Source organism: Polypterus senegalus, chromosome 5 (genome assembly GCF_016835505.1).
Source record: "Polypterus senegalus isolate Bchr_013 chromosome 5, ASM1683550v1, whole genome shotgun sequence".
Classification (NCBI taxonomy): domain Eukaryota; kingdom Metazoa; phylum Chordata; class Cladistia; order Polypteriformes; family Polypteridae; genus Polypterus; species Polypterus senegalus.
Genome location: NC_053158.1, coordinates 36,792,831 through 36,813,769, shown reverse-complemented (window position 1 = coordinate 36,813,769; position 20,939 = coordinate 36,792,831). Strand labels below are relative to the sequence as shown.

General features: G+C 37.2%; 1 long non-coding RNA gene across 1 annotated transcript; it reads left to right on the top strand.

The window, feature by feature from the left end:
* Positions 1 to 486: 486 nt before the first annotated feature.
* LOC120529963 lies at positions 487 to 19,860 on the top strand. Its single transcript, XR_005633833.1, has 4 exons — positions 487 to 574; positions 2,452 to 2,626; positions 3,620 to 3,716; positions 19,362 to 19,860. It is a non-coding gene; the product is annotated as an uncharacterized LOC120529963 (long non-coding RNA).
* Positions 19,861 to 20,939: the final 1,079 nt, after the last annotated feature.

The window sequence follows — 20,939 nt, the reverse complement described above, 5'->3', positions numbered from 1 at the left end:
CATGGGCCTTTCTCCAGGTACCCCCATTTTCCTCCCACATCCCAAACACTGGTGTGCTAAGTTAATTGGTGAATATAAATTGGCCTTGTGTGAATGAGATTGAGGATGTGAACGTGAGTGCATGATACTGCAGGGATCCAATGTTGAGTTAGGCTGGTTTGATGTTATTAAATGATTGTACCCAGAATCCTTCAAAGTCAGAAGCTCTGGTACTTTAGCAGAGTTTTAGATTTAAACAGGTGAAGTATTGTTAAAAAAAATCTAATTATCTGGTAATCCATGAAAGTTAGGATAAAAATTAGAGTAGAGCAATCATGTGTAAACAATGTGATGTCACCTGTATTATCTTTATCTTAGGGACATCCTTGATTAAACAAACAATCCACCAAAACTTTGTCAAGTTATAAAAGTAAATAATCAAGTGCTTCTGAGTACTGCCAACATGTTACAGATCATTAGTTGCTTTAAGCTTTGGACTTTGAATACTAAACAACTAATCTGGGACTCTCGGTACATTAGCTTCTGATGATTCAACAAAGACCTTCGTCAGTCATCTAATGTTTATTATTGCTGAGTGAGTAAAAGCTAACACTTGTCATTTCATTGGTAAAACAGTACAAATCAATTTGCTTTCTAAATCGTCATATTTATGATAAAAGGCATTGCTACGTAAGGACCTGATGCTAAACACCTATTTTAAACAATGATTAATTGCACAATAAAAGTAATTACTTGCAGCTATATGATTATGCTTAAAGGTTTTGTCAATGTATAGTCCTTTTACTTACATGATGGTGAATATATGATGTCATACATAAAAACTTTACAACCATTAATTACAACAGCATTCACATCACACCTGTATGAAGTACTATATACAGGATGTTTCAAAAAGAATTGAACACTTTTAAAAATGTATTACTCAGCAGCTAAATATCATATGAACACGTAGTCCAAATCAATTTGAAAAGGATCTCTCACAGTTTACAAATGCTTAATATGCATTCCTTGTGTCACACAGCACATGTCAATCCTGCAGTCTGATTCATCACAGATGCTTTGTAGCACATCACTGTTCATGGTTGACATGATAGCCACCATATGTTCCTTCATTTTCTCAAGTGGAAGAAATTTAAAGGTAACCCTACAATTTTGCACATACTATATGTTCATATGATAGTTAGGTACTAAATGATACATTTTTGAAAACAGTCAAATCTTTTTGAATCACGCTGTATTTATTTAGAACATTTCGATATTTTGAAAATAACAGTCAGCATGGTATAAGAGCCAAACTCTTTGATTGGTGATCCAACCTGTCGGATTGTGTTACTCTCTTCAAACTGGCATTGTGTTCATTGTAATTAAGTATACATCTATGGTGAAATCTCTCTTTCAAGTAAGTATTCAGAACCTTTGCTGTGGCCCTCCCAATTGTGGTCAGGAGCATCCCGTTTTCTCAGATTTCATTTGAGATGCATCTGGAACTTGACTGGAGTCCACCTGTTGCAAACTGAATTGATTGGATGTAATTTTGAAAGGTGCACAAATGTGTATTTAATTTACACCAAATGTCAGGATGAAAACCAAGTCCAAGGAACTCTCCAATAAACCAGACAAGTATGGCCTTGGTTAGGAAGGTGACCAAGAATGTAGTGGTCACTCTGACAGAGCTTCAGAAGTTATTGGCTGAGATGTGAAAATCTATTGGAAGGATGACTGTCTAAGCAGCACTTCATCATTGAGATGTTTATGGTAGAATAGCTAGATGGAAGCCACTTTTCAGTAAAAGGCATATGACAGCATTTAAAGGGCCCGGAGAGCATGAGGAAAAATATTCTCTGGTCTGAGGGAGAAGAAAAATTTAACTCTTTGGGCAGAACTTTACCTTGCAAAGAACAGACACTACTCATCACCTGCGTAATGTCATCCCTACATTAAAGCATGGTGATGGCAGCATAATGCTATGGGGCTGCTTCTTAATGACAGGAACAAGGAAACTAGTCACAATTGAGGGAAGAATACATGCAGACAAATACAAAGAAATCATAAAAGAAAACCTGTTCAGACTAGGGAAATGGTTCATCATTCCGTATAACAATAAACCCAAGCACACAGTCAAGACAATTCTAAAGTGGCTCCAGGACAAGTCACAGGCTGTCATTGAGTGTCCCAGTCAAAGACCAGACTTAAACTCCGTAGAAAATGCACCTTTTGATGTGACTGTGTCAGATGTGACCAAAATTAAAAGGGAAACAATGAATAAGTATTACTTATTTTTCAATACACTCATTTGTGTTGGTTTAAAAATAATTATCTGCTGCTTACTAGCTGTTGAAAATATTTGGCCCATCTAAATTTGTTGGTTTGAAAATCTGGGTCAACTGAATTTTTAATTGAAAAGCTCTGTTAACTATCTTTCTGTCAATTTCTCTCCTCTCATTTGTTAAGAGTCTGTTCTTTTTGTGTATGACTGGATTCCTTGCTGTATTGGAACCACGAATGCTCCCAGAAATGGTCAAGATAAAAATGGGAAAAACTGTCTTTTGGAAATTCAATATGGTTAACATACAATACATGATGAGACAAAACGATATAGTCTTGGACAAAAGCTGTAATCTGCCAGGTAATTAATTATCATCCATATTAGTTGAAAAGATTTGGGTGGCTCATTCTTTCTGTCAGATCCTTTGAAGCACTGTTAAGACTGATTGTGAAATGTCTTCAGCCATCTTCAGGTCTCTCCACACCATATAAGTTGTGGTGGATTGCCGGCATTTTACTCTGGCCCTCACCCCCAGGCCGCCAGGAGGAGCTCTCCCGACAGCATGATCATGCCCCGAGTTCCAGCAGGGCATCATGGACTATGTAGTGTTTGTACACAGCCCTGCTGGATACCTTGGGGGCCACCAGGCGTCGCTGTAAGGGGGCTCGTAGGCTCTTATGTGCCCTATGACCCGGGAGTGCGTCACGGTCACGTGACAGGAAGAAACGACGTGCTCCTGGGTTGAAGAAAAGGACTATTTACCCTGACCCAGAAGGAAAAAGGACTTGTGGACTGTTGGGCAGGAACACCTCCGGGTCAGGGTGTATAAAAGGACTGTGGGAGCTCCCAGACGGGGAGCTGAGTTGGGAGGCAGGGTGGCTAAGCGTCTGGGAGATTGGAGGATTTAGTTATTGGTTATTTGAGTATTGTTTGTTTATTGGGAATTGTGGAGAGGAGCGTGCTTTGTGCACATTATTATAATAATAAATAATAATTGGACTTTTATCTGGTGTCTGACGTGGTGTCTGAGGGTACAAGGGTGTGAGCATACCCTTAATCTGTCACAAAGTATAAACAGCTAAACAAGAGTGAAGTATTACTACTACTTTTTTGCATAAAGCACATATGTAAATATATTGCTCAGAGTTCAAAATAAGCAGTTGACAAAATATACAGAAACAAAACTTATCTTTCATTGTTTTGATGCCTTTTGACAGCTTGCTGAAATGTCTTTGAGTGCTACATATTATTCTCACCACGTACTTACAGTGTGTTTTATATAAATAAACACAATTTTCACAAAATGCAGAAAAGTGCATGTTGCCAATAAAATGTTTTTTTTATTTTTGGCAGCACAAAAGATCCCAAACTCTGGCCCAGTACATTCTACCTTCCTGCCTATTAAGCAGTCTTTCATGGCAAACTGAACACAAAGCAGTGGGGAGACGAGGTAATGCAAGTCAATTTACTTTTCCATTTTTCAAAACAAATGGTCTGGATAATTTTTGTATTACACTAAGAGATTCATTAATTAAGATATTCTGGTTAAAAACTTAGAAGCATGCAACTTAAAACTTGACTAAAGGTAATTTCTAATACATTAATCAGTATCTGTGGTTACGGTCTGGTTTAGGGTGGCAGGGGAGAATTAAACACAAGAAGAAGTTCACCATCTGCTTTGAAGAGGTAAATGCAAGTCAGGTTACTTAAATGATTTCTGCTTGATTTAATGTCAGATTTCCACATCTGTAACTGTTTGCATTAGCTGACAGTGAAACTGTATAGGACAGAGCTTTATTAATCAGTTGAAAAAGCAAATGTCCTTTATTTTAACTGTTAACTTTGTACAGTGAGTACCACCCCATGGTGCTTTACAAATATAGAGCAAATGCAAAATTGCTTCCCTCTATTTTTTACAATTTGTTACAATTGGAGCCCAGATAGATGATGTAAATGACGGCAAATACAGCATAGTGATGCATCAGACATTGATATTGATCAAAATATGCCTTTTCAACAAACAGTAACCAGCTTTTTAGTATTAACTACAGTAATTTCAAATGTGCATTAACTAGCTGAAGTTAATCAAGTGTTTCAGACTGATGTCTTACAGTGTCCTCGTTTGAACTGTATTTCCCAAAAAAATATTTCACAAGCACAGTGCATATTTCTACCACGTGCTTCAAAATAAACATTAATAACTCTCACAAAACAACATTTAAAATGAACAAACATTCTGTTTTGCTTTTTAATGTAATAATCTGATTATAACAAAAATTAACATAACTGTTTCAAAATATGAAGTTTAAAAAAGCCAAATTATAACTTTTCACCATACGCACACTAATATATAGTATGAACAATTTCTTTCTTTAAATTATAAACTAACTATTAATTTACTAATAAATCTTCAATAGTTGCTTTTGATTTCAGGGTTATCATTACCTTTTTTTAATTCCAAGCAAGAATTTAATGAAAGCATATAATAAAATCTGAAACCTCTAAATATTTTTGATTATTTTAGATTAGATTAGTTTTACATATATTTTATTAATCCCAACAACAACAACAACATTTATTTATATAGCATATTTTCAGACACTCGGTTTTGCTCAAATTGCTTTACACAATGTCAAAGAGAAAGTTACAAGAAAAGAAAAACAAGTAAGATTAGGTAAGAACATTAATGAATAAGTAACAAAGAAAAAGGAAACAAATCTATATGATCTTAAAAAACAAATAGATAACTAATAGAAGAGTAGCATCCTTATATACAGTATCAAATGCAAGTCTCTAAAGATGAATCCAGTGATATAGTCAGATGGCCAGGAGAACAGAAAAAAAAAAAAAAACTCCTGCTAAGCTGGACAAAAAAGCAAAATCTGCAGGGGTTCCAAGGCCAAAACACTGACAAGCCAAACTGAGGATTCTACCTGACAAAGATGTTCTTGAGTCATTCCTCTTTATTTCTAGGCTTCCTATGAGAGGATTTGATGACGTCAGCCTCATGGACATTCATTCCAGCATCTCAGGTGGCTGCAAGGTGCCTTGATCAGGTGGTGGTGTTAAATGACTCAAAGGGAAATTTAGATGTGTACAGCAGCAGAACCATAAAAACAAGGATACAGACTCATAGGACAAATGATACAAACAATAAATAAAAAATAAATAAAGTATACTGTGCAGAATTTGCAAAATAAACTTAAAATTGCAAAATGAATTTAAGCAGTATCAACATTTAGTTTGGGGCATCAGGAGGAAGCATTGAATTGCCTGATAGCAGAGGATAGAAAAGACTCCGTAGACAGGCTTCTTAGCACACTGTAGTGGAATGAGTCTGTGGCTAAAAGTGCTCCAAGACAGCACCTCCTAGAGGTGATAGAGAGGATTCTTCATGATGGCATCCAATTTTGCCACCATCCACTTTTCCACAACAATTTCCAGTGTGTTAGTCCTATGATGGAGCAGGCTTTCATGATAAGTTTCTTCAGGCATTGTGCATCATGTGTTGACTTATCAAACAGTGATTCTAATACCAGATTTCTATTCTAAGATAAGATGTGTTTATTTCTTACAGCATTCAATTTTCAAAAGCATTCAACCTGAAAGCTAAAAGGTTCTTCCAGTGTTCTCACACTTCAACTCTGAGCAGGGAACATAATATTCTTAAGCAGGGTCTGCACGCTGGTTCTGGAGGGTCATGGTGGCTTCAGGTATTTGTTCCCACCCAATTTCCTAATGAGAAGTCATTTATTGCTATTGAAGCACATATTGCTCAAGCAACATTTTTATGCTTTACTTTAGTTGTCTTGCTTTTTAAGATTCTCCACCATGAATTCCTTACTTTAGTCTTAGTTTCATTCACTGATTTGAATTGCTCTTTATTAGAAACTAGCTGTCCCCCGTGACTTCACCCGCGTAGAAGTGAAATAGGACAGTGAGGAAGGCCCTGCCCGGCTCCCTACTCCTGACGTCATGCATCCCCCTCCCCTCGGCCTGGTGCCTCTGTCTCGAATTAGGGCGAATATATCACTCCTGCAAGAGAACTATGATTCTTAGCATGATGAGAGAAGTCACAAAATCAACAGGAATGTTCAAGCAAATTCTAGAAAAAAGCCCGATCTAAATCCGTTATGTAGTTTTCTCGTTCACTAATTAGGCAGATGTAAGATACACCCTGAGGCTGGTGCGTGAGTGAGGAGGGCTCCCCTCCCATCCCCTCAGCCCGCTGTGTCTCTCGGATTCGTGCAAATAAATTGGTATTGCAAGCAAACTATGATACTTAGCGCGATGACAGAAGTCGCGAAATCAACCGATCTAAATACATTCTCTTGTAGTTCTCTCATGAAAAGCAGACAGACATTAAGACAGACAGACTTTGGATTTTATATATATAGAGATAAGATGTAAATGATAAAGGAGCTAGAAGTTCTCTGTCTAACTTGTTTCCATATAAACCTGTGTGTTTTCATCATGAACTGTTTGGTTTAATAACATATTTAGAAGGAAACGGAAGAGTAAAAAGTGAATGGATGAGAATTAATTTTCTGCTTCAGGCTACAAATCATTTGGATGATTTCCTTGAAAAAAGAATAAAATCTACGATATAAGAATGGCTTGACATGACAAAGATAAAACACTAACAAGCCAAAAAGTGAATTAAGATCTGTTATTGTCATTGATTAGTTAATAATTAAGCAACAGGTTTGGAAAAAAAAAAACAACTTTCAATCACTGTGGTCATCCACAACTGACTTTCCAGTTCTTGTTCTTAAGTTTCAATTGTGAAAATATATGGGGGCAATTGCACTGTACTTTTTAACGTGTTTAATAAATACCAACTTTTGCATATGCATGGAAGAGCAGTCTAGAACTCTTAATCACACCTGTTCCAAAACCAGGACTATAAAAGGGCCTCAGTTGAACAGCTCATGGCCAGTCCTTGACCAGCAGACAAATTGGATGCTAATGTGAGGCAGAACATTTCTGCACAGCTACCTGCATCTTTTTTGTTTGTTTGTTTTTTTTCCAAAACCCAGCCTGAGAGTAATCTATTAATTATAAATTTCTTATGGGAACCCCAACACTTCAAGTTTATTTCTTTCACATCCCAAAATGCCAAAAGGTAACACAAACAAGATTTCAGTGCAGAATCTCCTTCTCACCATTCCTAAATATTAGACCTTGTTAGTTTCACTTGTATTATCCATGATGGAATAAAACTGATGCTGGCCTTGTTCCAATCTGTTTGTGCACTTTTTTCCAGCCAATTTACTTCTTCCCCTCATGAAGACATTTGAGACTTAGACTATTAATTATGAAAATGCAGCCAGCCATTGCTCCTTGCTGCACATACCATGTTCAGAGTTAGTTTAATTCTCAGCAATCTGCCACCATCTTAAGATGTTTCTTTATGGTATAAAAATTTCACCCCCAAGAACCAATCTCTCAGCCTGTCAAATATTCATACAGATGAGTAGTAATAAAAAATGAAGTGTATAGTGGTTCCAGAACAGAATGACTCCATTTAGTGAAGCGTTGCAAGCTAATTCCTGCAGTGGCTAGCAGAGTTGTAGGCATTGTTAAAGCAATTTTTGCTCCCATTTGAGTCCTTTTGCTGGTGCAGCCTTTATAAGTTCGGCCTACTTTGCAGGGTTATGTTGGAGCCAGGAATGGTCCTCTAAGTTGCTGACTTACAGACCATGGAAGAAACAAACAGAAATGTCCCTTTTCTGGTTTTAAGCTGCAAATCTCACTGGTGTTTCATTGAAATTGGTTCCCCTTGAAACCCGGTAGATTGATTTCACTTCTGACAAGGTATTTAATAAGTGATGAATGATCTTAACAAGAAGGTAAAAAAGTACATTTTGTTCTCAAGGAGAACAAAACAATAAAGTGTATATGCAAGAAAGTTCTGACAATTTAAGTTGATACATAAGTTTACTGAATTGTTGCTGCATGTTGTGCTGGCATCATGACAAGCAGTTTATTGTGAGTGAAAATGCTTAGAATTATGTTTTGATGTGGAACCAGCTTTATTTAGGACTTTAATGTGATAAGCTGCTCAAATATAACATATCTGGGCATATGCTGTCTAGATGAATTATGTGTAAGTGGGAATTTGACAGGAGTATAAAAATGTAAGATGGCATTGATAATGGCACCCAGGCTTTCATTTTATATTAAATAGCAGCAATGCGACAGAATGTCACAAAAGCAAGCTAATGTAAAAAATCATGACTTTTTTCCCCTGCTGAAAATATTAAATAATGCAAATGTATAGAATATTGTGGAGTATATGTATATATAGTATATGACTTTTAAAAGATAGAGTCTGGTGTTTAGAAAATAATTAATGAGCTAACAATTTTTGTGACATTTCCTTTATTGCACTACTTTCTAAATCAAGAAGATATATATTGTATGTTAAATTGTTTGATAATTGTAAATTAGCCCAGAGTAATTAACTGTTAGGGTTTTCTGAACTGTTAAAAATTATTCCCTGTTTGTTGCTTGTTGAACCCTCTTATATTAGCGTTATTCAGAATCTTCAATGGTAGAGCCAAGACACCCACATAGATACACATTTTATATGGTAAAACATTTTGTAAGTTAGGAGTACAGAAAGTACCCCATACAAATTAGTATAAAGCTTTAATAGCCAAAACATTTGTTTTATAGCTAGGTTAAAGGAGACAAAGGTGAAATAATAGGTTATTATTTATCTGGAATTTTAGAGAGCTTTTGATTAGGTACCACATGAGCGGTTGAACTAAAACAAGTGTGATGTCAAGGCGCAGTGTGTAGTTGGCTGCAAAATTGGCTAAAAGATTTGGAACAAACACTTGTGTTGGGAGGATTTTTTTAGAATTAGGAGATGTTAAAAGTGGTGTCCCTCTGGAGTATGTGCTGGGGCCTCTGCTGTTTTATATTTATATAAAAGATCTGAATAAGAATACAAAAACAAGCTGGTGAAGCTTGAAGGTGTTATCAAACCAGTTGCATGGCAGATAATCTGGAATCATTTCAAAGGGCCCTGGACTGAATACAGGCCTGGAGCAGAATTGTGGCAAATGAAATTCAATGCAAGTAAATATAAGGTATTGCGCATAGGAAATACAAATATCAGATTTGAAAGCACAATGGAAGATCTGAAGGATACAAATGCAACTTTTGTCTAAACGGCGAGGCATCATATGGAGTACTGGTTGCAGTTTCGGCCTTCATAACACAAAAAAGTTCTAGCAACACTAGAGGAAGAATGACAAGGCTAATTATAGGATTGTGAGCTTTGAGTAAAAATCGAAGGAGATGAACCTTTTCAGTTTAACTAAATGGAGATCAAATGGTGACATAATTGAAGTTTTATTTCCATATTAATTTGAAGCTTGGTGGTGGGTTCCAAATTTGTAATAGAGTGAACTTCAGGTTCTAATTCTATGGTGTTGAAACCATCAAAAAAAAGTTGATTTTGTCTGTATGTGTTTCTGTAAAACATCAAAACTAGTTTTCACATCAAAAAATTGCAATTTCTGTTGTAAATTATGCATTTCTTAGATTTCGTACAGCTGCTGGATGACTATGTCCCAGCAAAGAAGTGTAAATTAACTGAGGTGCTGACTTATTTATGTTATAGTGCCCAACCCTGAATGGAATGAAAACAATGTGAGTGAATTGCATTGTCTTTTACATCTCTACCTGTTTTCTGAACCTGCTTTTTTGAATATACAGTAGCTTGAAGTTTCAGGCAAAGGTTGGCGTCAACCTTGGATAGCATGCAGGGATATCAAAAGACACATACTCATTTAAAAATGACAATCAACCTATCATGTTTGTGACATGGGAAAAGAATCCTGGACAGAAGTTACAAATTAACACAGGAAGAACTGACTGGATTGAAATTTGAACCCAAGTAACTGGTGCTATGAAGCAGTAGTGCTAACTTGTGCACTTCTATGCTGCCACATTATAAGTAAGGCTGTGTCAGATACATACTGTATAAAAAGTAGCCGACCCAGAAAAACACCAGTGTTCTCAACCTGACCCCACTTATAAGCTCACCTGCCTACATAATACCTCAACAACACTTTAGGCCCATTTCTAGACCAGATGGGCACATCTATGCATCAATCTGAGTTTACATGTTGTAATCATCATCATGGGGTGCTAGCGCATGCATGTTTGCCCTCTATGAAACAGGATTTTTCCCAGCTGGGACCCTGAATTTCCTTACATTCCTCTTGTGTTTTTGTAGTATTTGGTTATTTTTTTTATACATTCCATATTGTTTTTTCTATTTAGGTTTTAAATTTATATTTTTTGTATATTTGTAATAATTCTGTAGTACATTGGGCTCTTAAGTAGAAGTATAATATAGAAAGATAAACGGAATTGAATTCCAGAAAAAAAGTTTAAATGGTTGCAGTTAATTTTAGCTGAATCTTTTGTCACTTGTACAGGTCAGAGGGTCAACCTCTGGATTCCAGTTGTGTAGTTCCACCCCCGGATCGAGAGGGGGCGCTGCCTGTAACTATGTTGTGTTCCTTTTCTTGCACAGTACTGTGAAACTGCCCAGTGAAGGCAACTAACTCCTGCCCTTCCAAACCCTGGGCCATAAAAACATGACCACCTGGAAGGAGACATTGCTTCATGACCGAGTGACAAGAGAGATGGAGCTCCTCTATAGCTTGACAAATTCATACAGTCATTTGGGCCCCATGTTAATTGGAGGCTGTAATTTTGTTCTGTTTTGATGCCATTGAGCATTTGTTTTCGTTTTCCTTTGAAGCGGGTTGGATCCCCCCAAAATGTATTTTGCCAAAACTGTCATTCTCTCGGACTACTACAATGTCTTTATTAAAACAGGAAATTTTTATAGTACAATGTCTTTTAATTTGAAAAGCACAATTTGACTAAAGCCATATATGAAAAAGCTTACAAAACTGATGTAAAGCATATTATTACAGTACTTTTAAAGATACCAATAATAGTGTACATGAGGCCAGTATTCATTTGTTTCATGAATAATTTGCAAGAACATCTTCTTTCTTCAACCTTCACCATTCCTAACTTTTTTTTCTTCTCCAACAAATATAGTAAATGCAAAAAGCAATCTGTAAAGTCTTTTTCCTTTCATAATCTGAGAGTTTAGCATTCAGGAACCTTGTTCCACTACTTTTCAGAATTATAGTCATTATAATGTCTTTTATGTATGAAAGGTGCCAGGACTTGTACTCTTCATCCTGCATGCAGAAAAGGCAACATGTACAGAACACTCGCTTTGGTGCTTTATTTTTAAAGTGGCCAAGAAACACAAAAGCATTGGTGCTCCTTTTTTAAGTGGACAACTAATGAGTAAGAAAAAGGAGTAAAATGCTTTGGCTTACTTGTGAAAAGAAAATGAATTCATAAATTTCAGTCTTTAAAAAAATGTTGTCAGTTTACCGTTACTGCAGTGTATCAAAATGAATTGTAATTTATTATTAAAATGGACTAAAATACAGTATATAACATAGCAAACATTGAAAGTAATGTTGCATATAAAACATAACTGAACAAACAAAAAGCAGGAGTTGGCTGTCTTTTCTATTGTTTCTGGTCTGCCACATTTTTGGATTCTTGAGTAGTTTCCTTTCATTATAGAGAGTAGACATCTCTCATACTGCATAGTACAAATTTAATATTGTAACTTGACAAAGCCCCCAGTGAACTTGCACAAAACACTTATGATAGTCTCTTTTTCAACAAAGCTGTCAGGAACTTTTCTGTGGTCTTGTCATGTTATGGATGCATTTGGACGCAGATACTAATTCTTTAGATTTTCTACTTAATTTAATTAAGAAATACTCCACCCAGAAATTATAATTGTTGGATATTTTTTACCCTTTTATGTTTTTTGTAATGATGCTCAGGAAAAATTTTCATGGAAAACAAAGACAAAAAGTTTGATATAATACAAAACATTGATGGTAAATACAGTTAAACAATAAATGATATGAAAAGACCCATGGGGGAACAAATTGCACATTGCTCATGTTGCATAAGCCACATATAAGTTATCAAGTTGTGCTCACAATATGTAAATTAATTATTGCTAAAATATTGTTAAATAAATGCTTCCAGGAAAAATACCATAAATAGGAAACACAATAAGCATAGATTTGAGTTTTTGAGTATAGATCTTGTAATCAACTAGAAACAGTAGAGCATGTTTTATTTGGGTGCGCAGCATATAAATTACATCGAGGTCAGCATTTTAAATCCCTGGGAATGGGTAAACTGACCTTAGATCAATAAGAAGAAGAATAGTTGAAGAGGAGGACTCTTGACCAATGTATGAGGGGAACAGACCTGCATGACGATGCAACCAAATTATATCACACAAGCATCCGTGCACCCCATCTAGATAACCCTACGTGAATTGAGATGCACACACTGAAAGCCCCGCACACGTGTGTATCCTGAGAAACCTGGTAAGCTAAATTCCATTCTGTATCCATTAGCCTGCACAAGTGCTGATAACATATTAATTTATTGTGATCAAATGACCAATGATACCGATAACCATATGCCCATGTTGCATTGTATCACATTTAAGTACTCTGGTTTTCACTTCAGTTCATGTTTTTTTAATTGACAACTACTCTGTAAGCACAATAAACTTGAACTTTAAAATATTTTAACTTAGTGGCCCAGTGAATGTAGGAGAGTGCATAAATGTGTCCAGCAATAAAATAGCATTTTGTGTAGAACATCTTCTTGCCTTGTACTTAATAGTGCTGAAATACTGTAGACTTTGGTATATTTTGTCTCTGTAATGGAAAAAGGAAGCTTGAGAAAATGCTTGGAGGCACTGATAGATAATTAACTGAATTTGTATGTGAACATGGATTTTTTTTTATCTAAACACAAAAGTCAACATTTTTTTATTTACTCCTAAACCTGTGCATAAATTAAAACTTCAAACACATTAACATATCTGAAAACATATTTTAAAAATGTGTTAATCATGGTTCTTATCTCTCAAAAGCTAACGTTAGCATAAAAATACAACATCCTCATCACCCTCACGGATTTAATGGTCATTTCCTGGGTTTAGCAAGTTACCTTGTTACCCCCACCCCAAACTACTTTTTTTCACTGGACCTGGATATTCTTTAGAATAAGACCAACTATGTCTTCTTTGGCATCCCTCTTGGCCTCATACCCTCCACGTCAATCTTGGCGTATGTATTCTGTCTATACCCCTCCTCACTGGGTCCTATTATCACGTCCCATGTTTTTTCTTCTCAGTGGTGTGTTGATGATACACAGCTGTATCTCTCATTTTCCTCCAGAGGACCACATGTTGTCAATTAGAATCTCCTCATGTCTCACTGATTATGCAGCCTAGATGAAGAAACACCATCTCCAGCTAAATCTGGCAAAGACAAACCTTGTTATCCCAGCTCATCCATCTGTTCAGCATTTCTGTTCATCAGTAAGATTACTTAGGTCTTGCTGATGAACTGACCACCATTTCTGTTGATCTCAGCTCATCATTGCTAACACTCATCAAGTCTGTATGTAGGCTTGGGGTGGTGATCGAAGACCATCTATCCTTTAAGAAAGAGCTAGGTATGTATCTGACACAGCATGCAGTATGACTCATGGTCCAGGTCTTGTCACATCTGGACTATCTGCAACTCTCTCCTAGCAGGAGTACCGGCATGTGTCACCAAGCCACTGCAGATGCTTCAAAACCACCCTCATGTTCAACTACCCAAGGCAGGCACATGTCATTCCTCTTTTCAGACTCCTTTGGCTCCTTTGACTGCTTTGGCTCCCTTGACTGCTTCGGTCCCCGGTAGCAGCACATATTAAGTTAAAATCTTTGATGCTTGGATACATAGTAGTCATTGTGTCAGCACCTATATATATGGAAAAACTTGTGGGATCCTATCTATCCTCTGTCTCGATCACTTTGGTGTGGCTGATGAATTGCATCTGGTGATGCCATCTTTGTGCGGCATCAAATCTTAATTCAGACTCTCTTCATGTGTAGCTCCTAACTGGTGGAACAAGCTGGCCACCTCCAACCAATGAGCCCCTCAATGTGCTTAAAAAGTGTTTGAAGACTCTCTTGTTTGGTGAGTTTCTGTCTAACTGATAGCTGTAAGGTTTTGTAATGTAGAAATTGAAACTAGCTTGTGTTTTGTTATGAGCTCTACACTTGCGATGATCAATTTCTAACCTGTCTTGCAACATATCTTTCCAAACAGTCTCCCAGAGTGATGTTTATCCTTACCTCTTTTGTAAGTTCCTTTAGATAAAATGCTTACCTTACTGCCACTTTTGGCACCCTATCAGATGCATCCTTCACATCTACAAATGCATAATGCAGCTTCTTTCACTTTGCCAAAAGCTTTTCCTGACAAGAAAGATCTCATCTATTGATCCTGTCCCTCGCAACAACCCACATTCTTGTGGATCACCCTTTTTTATATACAGGAATAAGCACCTTTCTTTTCCAATCTTCAGAAATCCTCCCTTCACATACAATTATTTTACACAATTCTGTTAGCCGTTCAAATTTAGGACCATCAATTGCTTTCAACATTTCTTATAAAACACCAGTTGGGTCAACTATGTTACTATTATCTTTTTCAATGATTGTGAAACCTACTGTATTGCAAACTTACAGCTTATTCATTCTGTCATAATGAACATTCTTACTTTTTTTATTCTCCTCATACAGCAACATCTCCATATATGTCCTCAAGGTATTGTTAACACCTTTACTCTAAATCATGAAGTCCAATTCAGCAGTTTTCAAGCAACTCAATCTACTACAATGGATTGCGAAAGTACTCAGATTCCTTCAGTTTCAACATCCACAATGGTCTATCTAACAGAGCTTAATAATTCCTCTGCTGAAATGGGAGAAGCTGTTAGAAGGACAACCATCTTGGCAGATCTTCATCAATCAGGTAAATATGATGCCCATCTACAGTTTGCCTGACAGCATTTAAAGAACTCTGGAAGCACAAGGAAAAAAGATTCTCTGGTCTGATGAGACAAAAATTAAACTCTTTGGGCTGAACGCCAAGCACTACGCCTGGAAAAGATGAGCACTGCTCATCACCTGCCTAATAGCATCCCTACAGTGAAGCATGGTGGTGGCAGCAGCATCATGCTATAGGAGTTCTTCTCAGTGGCAGGGACAGGCAAACTGGTTAGAACTAATGTTGGGATGAATGCAGCCAAATACAGAGAGGTCCATGAAGAAAACCTGTTTCAAGGTGTATGTGACCACAGACTGGGATGACAGTTTACCTTTCAGCACAATAATGACCCGAACTTAGAGTCAAGACAACACTGGAATGACTATGAGACAAATCTCTGACTGACCTTGACTGGCCGAGTAAAACCCATTGAAAATCTGTGGAGAGACCTGAAGATGGAATTTTACAGGTGCACCCCATCCAATATAATGAGTTTGATAAGTTCAACCAAGAAGAATGAGATAAACTGAAGAACCCAAGAAGACTCAAAGCTGTAAATGCTGCCAAAAGGGCGTCTACAAAGAACTAAATTAAGGGTCTGAATACTTACATAAATTAGACATTTTTACTTTCTGATTTTTAATACATTTACAAACCTTGCAGAAAACATGTTTTTTCTCTTTCTCTGTATAGCTACTTGAGTGTAAATTGGTGGGGAAATATGGAAAATGTATCAATTTACAATTAAATCTAAAACACAATAAATTGTGCAGAAAGTGAAGGGGTCGGAATGCTTTCTGAATCCACACTATATTTTGTTCTTCTTTTGCCATCTGCTTTATGATCTGAACAAATTTTTGTTATATCCAAATTTTGCAGCTCACTTGCAAACTGTTGTCTCTTAATACCATTTCACTTTACTTCCTTATACTCTAGATTGTCCTGTCACCTTCTGCCTTTGTTTTATAACACTCCTGATAAGACCGGCCCTTTTCCTCAACCACCAACTGTCAATAATAATAACTTTTAACCATAATATATACTGCACTTAGGTTAATATTTGATGAAGCATTAAAGAAGAAACATACTATTATGCCATTCCACACCACACTTCTGAAATGTTCATACCACTCAATATTTTGTATTCAGGCACAGACCCTGATTCTATATGCTACCTTTGCTGCCGTAAGTCTCTTGGAACCTTCCTCCACATGTTCTGATACTGCCTCACTGTGGCTTCTCTTTAGTTCTATGTTGCTATCTCCCTTTCTTCAATTTTTCTTACGATATCCCCCTGTCCCCTCAAGTGTTGCTGCTACTGGATTTTTTTTCTCTTTATCTTTCTCTTCTCTCCAGCAAAGGCTTATAATGTTGGATTAACTAGCAGCAAAGTTTCTTTTAGCTTTACTATGGGAATATCCTGAGCCTTCCTATCTCCTCACTTGGAAATCTTCTTTGTATAATCTGTTACATAGAGAACTCCCAGCTGTATGGATCAATGGTTCACCCAGCTCGACTCTTTAGACTTGGGCTAATGCAATCCAGTTAGGGGAGGACTGGGCAATGGTTTGTCCATAAATGTGTTTGCTTTTCTTTTTCTTCTTCTCTTCTTATTTCTGTCTTGATTAACACAGACACACCAGTGGAACTTCCAGTTCCTGTGTAAAGTTTTAACTATTTCATTCATTCGTCTTCTCTTCAAGCTTTCTGTTTGTCGATGTTTGGGGGTGTATGTTAGTAGATGAGTCGATTGTTTTACATTATTTTTCTTTTTTTTATTATAGTATAGTATTCCATTTTTTTTTCTTGGCCACAGGCTTTATGTACATTTGATTGTACTGTATATTACATTTTTCTTGTCTCACTTTTTCCACTAAACATTTAATAACAAAAAATGGATTTATGGAGTTTGTCTTAACCACAGTTAATATATGTAGAAAATAAAACTTTACAAAGGATTGGGAACAGAATAAACCATTCATTCCTCTTCACTATACTTCTTTTGAAAATAATACCCTTGAAAGTTAAATATTTCTACAAATATTTTAAACCTTTACTTTAATATGTCTATTATTTATCTGTATGGCATCACTCTGAGGAACCACTTTGAGAAGATGTGTTTTCTAACATTTGTGTAATGAGAAGTCAAGCAAAATGACACCTTTTATTGGCTAACTAAAATATATTATTTTTGTCATAAATAAAGAACTTATCTGGAAACAAAACCTTGAATCAAATTTATTTATTGCTTTCATAATTTTTATTATATTTTGTCTGAATGTGCAGGCATTTTACAGCCTGTATTAAACTTGTGCATTTCCATTTGGCAAGATGATAATACTGTACTTATGTGTAATTGTTTATTTTATGCATCTTAAGCTAGTTTAGTATTAATTCTGATAAAGGTATTTTCACAAATGTATTCAATTATTGTTCTGTCATTTTTAAATTCACATTTAAAATAGAAATGCAAGTTCAAAAATGTTTCTATAAGACCTTCTCATGAACAACTGTAACTGAAACCATTCATGAAATGATCTGAATTCAGCACTGAGCACAGTGCCCATGTCACACATACCTTCATTCATTCATTTTCCACCACTTAGCCGAGACCAGGTCACAGAGGCAACAGTCAGCGGTTGTGAAAAGGCGCTATATAGCACCTGACCCAGCACAGATTCACACTGAGGCACGTGGGCAAATAATAAGGCTTTTTATTTTTCTTCACCTGTGGGGCACGTCTTCTTCGTGAACCCCACAGGCAAAACACAGTTCCAAGCACTTACACACAGCCCAACACTTTTCCCCTATAGGGCATGTCTACCCCATGAACCCCACAGGTATAACACAGTCCCAAAGCACAGCAATCCTTCCACTGGCACCACCACTCCTCTCAGGCAACCTTGTCCTCTACTTCCTGATTCTGGCCCTAAGTGGTGGTTGCTGGATCCTTTTATGGCCCTCCCGGAAGTGCTCCCGGTGCTTGCTTACCTGCTTCCAATTGCACTCCCGGGTTATGCCGAAGATTAGACCAGCTGGGCTCAGTGATCCATGCCGTGCCCCCGGCGGCCACCCCATATCCCCACAGGGTTGTGGAGAACTCCGTCTCCCTCGTCCTCCAGGGAGACTGCCACCAAGCGTCCCGGGGGAGATACTGAGGAGCCCATGGCTGCTCCCCCGGAACATAAGCAGAAGGGGCGGACGGCCGGGAAACCCATACTTCCCTTTCCCCAGACAGAGTTGCCAGTTCCCAAGTTCCAAGGTGTTCCCAGGCCATTTGGAAGTTGTAATCCTCCCAGCGAGCCTGGTGTCACCTCCCAGCCGGTTGTGCCTGTAAAACTTCTGCATGGTGGCAACCAGAGGCATTCTTATCAGATGCCTAAACCACCTCAACTGGCTTCTCTTGATGCACAGGGTCAGTGGCTCAACTCTAAGCTTCTCCCAGATGTCTGTGCTTCAACCTTATTTCTAAGGGAGAGCCCATCCTTCCTGTGGAGAAATCTTATTTCATACAGTATGTGTCTAAATATATGTGTAGTTGAGTGAAGAATAACAAGCTAGAGAGAATAAATGTTGGGGCACCAACTCCCATTTAATTCTCATAGGATTTTTTTCTTAAAGTCAAAATAAACTTGCGCTTTATGGTGCAAATGTTAACAAAACAAAAGGTACATTGCCTTTTAGGGCTTAAGCATGGGGTTTCCCAAATGTAGGTCATGAGGATGGAGCTCCGCTCTGTGAGGTACTCTGATCATAGAATGACGTCTCCTTCTGATTGCTTCTGAACTTACAGGCTATGGACTGGAAGGGATAGAGTCAGCTACCCTTACTGAGAGTGTTCTTGGCACTGGGGAAGAAAGGGAGGAAGACATGATTAGCGCCAGCATCCCTGCTCGTTCTGGGGTTGTGGAAGGTCAGCTTTGATGAGTTCTGATGGTGACCCTCTAACGAATATACATTACACACATGTACAAACACACATATAATATATATATATATAGTGTGTCACGGACATGAGAGTAGGAGGATATTGTATGGACCAAATGAAATTAATACCACACCAGGCCAAGGAGTGGCAGGGTGCACTAAATCTTCTCCTATTATCTCTACAGACCAGCCACGGGAAAACCAGTCTGACTCAACCTTGAAGATGTCACTTGCAATTCTGGCACCTAGGATGATGTCACTTCGGGCACCTAGGATGGTGTCACTTCGGGCACCTAGGATGGTGTCACTTCTGGTTCTGGTGTCGCGATTGATGTCAGAAGAAGGTCACTTCTGGTTCCCCTACGTCACTTCTGGTCTGATTATTCAAAACCACCATCTTTACAAACCATCATCAGTTCATTTTTGGGACTCCAACCAAGAAACTTGTCAGAATTCAACCCATTGCAGCCAGGGATAATATATGGGTGGCTATCCCAAACCTTTTTATGTGTGTCAAGTCTGATCGTTTTTACAAATGACAGAAAGAATGAGCTTTATATATTTCACAGAGACATATCTCCATGCATTGACCACTAAGTGAGTGGTAGCGTGATTTTCCAGTCACAGCTTCTGCTCTTCCTGGGACACCCTAACAAAGTCTAATTGTCTGCATTTTGATTGTCTTACCTGCCATAGTACTGTCACTACTCTGCAGGACAAATTCAAATAAAAATCTGAATTTTCTTGTGTACAAATAACAATAAAGATGAGTTTTGATGTCATTGTTATGTCCTCTGTTTGAATTGTTTGTATGTTTTATACGTTTTATGCTTTAACTAGAATTTTTATATTTGTAAATATACAACAGTCTTGTGCCACATATAGATTTGGTTATTGGTGTTCCAAAACTCTTGTGCAGTGACACAGGAAAGTTTAAAAACAATTAAGTAAGTTGATATTTCACCTCCTAGGTTACCATATATAAGAAAGTTCACATTTATTACACCCCTAAACGGAATCGTAATTAAAACCATCCTCATGTTTGCGCATAACAATATCTTGCCAAAAGGTTTTGCTGCCATTTTTATTAAGGCTTGATTGTCTGTTCCTCTATTTCACTGTTAAGGATCTCTCCTAAAACATCCTGCTACTGTTGTTACTCATTCCCATTTAGTCAATCCAAAATTATATCCCTGAGGTAAACTTCCCTCTTGTTTACTAATACTGTGACCTCATAAGTACATTTTAAATACTCTCTAATTTGTACTCCATAGACTCCATGTTATTTTTAACTTGAGCATATGCTTGGTTCAAAACTGACATGTCTACCATGACTCCCAAGTGACAAATATTGCTCATAATTTTGGCTTTCATTCAGATCTAGTCAATTTATCTTTATATAACACATGTGCCTTTTGCTAGCTAAATTACAAATGTTATAAACATGCACCCATTTTTGAACCCCCAGCTTTTCCTTTGCAGCCTATCCTGAGTTTAGCTTTAGATAAAAGGAAAACAACCATGTTTTTCATCGTATATTTTCTAGGTAAATAACACAATTTTACTCACTTTGCATCTAACATGGAAAACGCTTCACTGCACACTCTGATAAACTATTTTCTGTCATAATATATTTACAGTGTTGTCACTTATCACTTTTCATTCTTCACTCAAATTTATTACCAAGATTCATTGATTTTTTTTTTCTTTTAATTACAAGTAGGAGTAGAAAGGCCATGTTGTAAATCTATTGGTTTCCATCA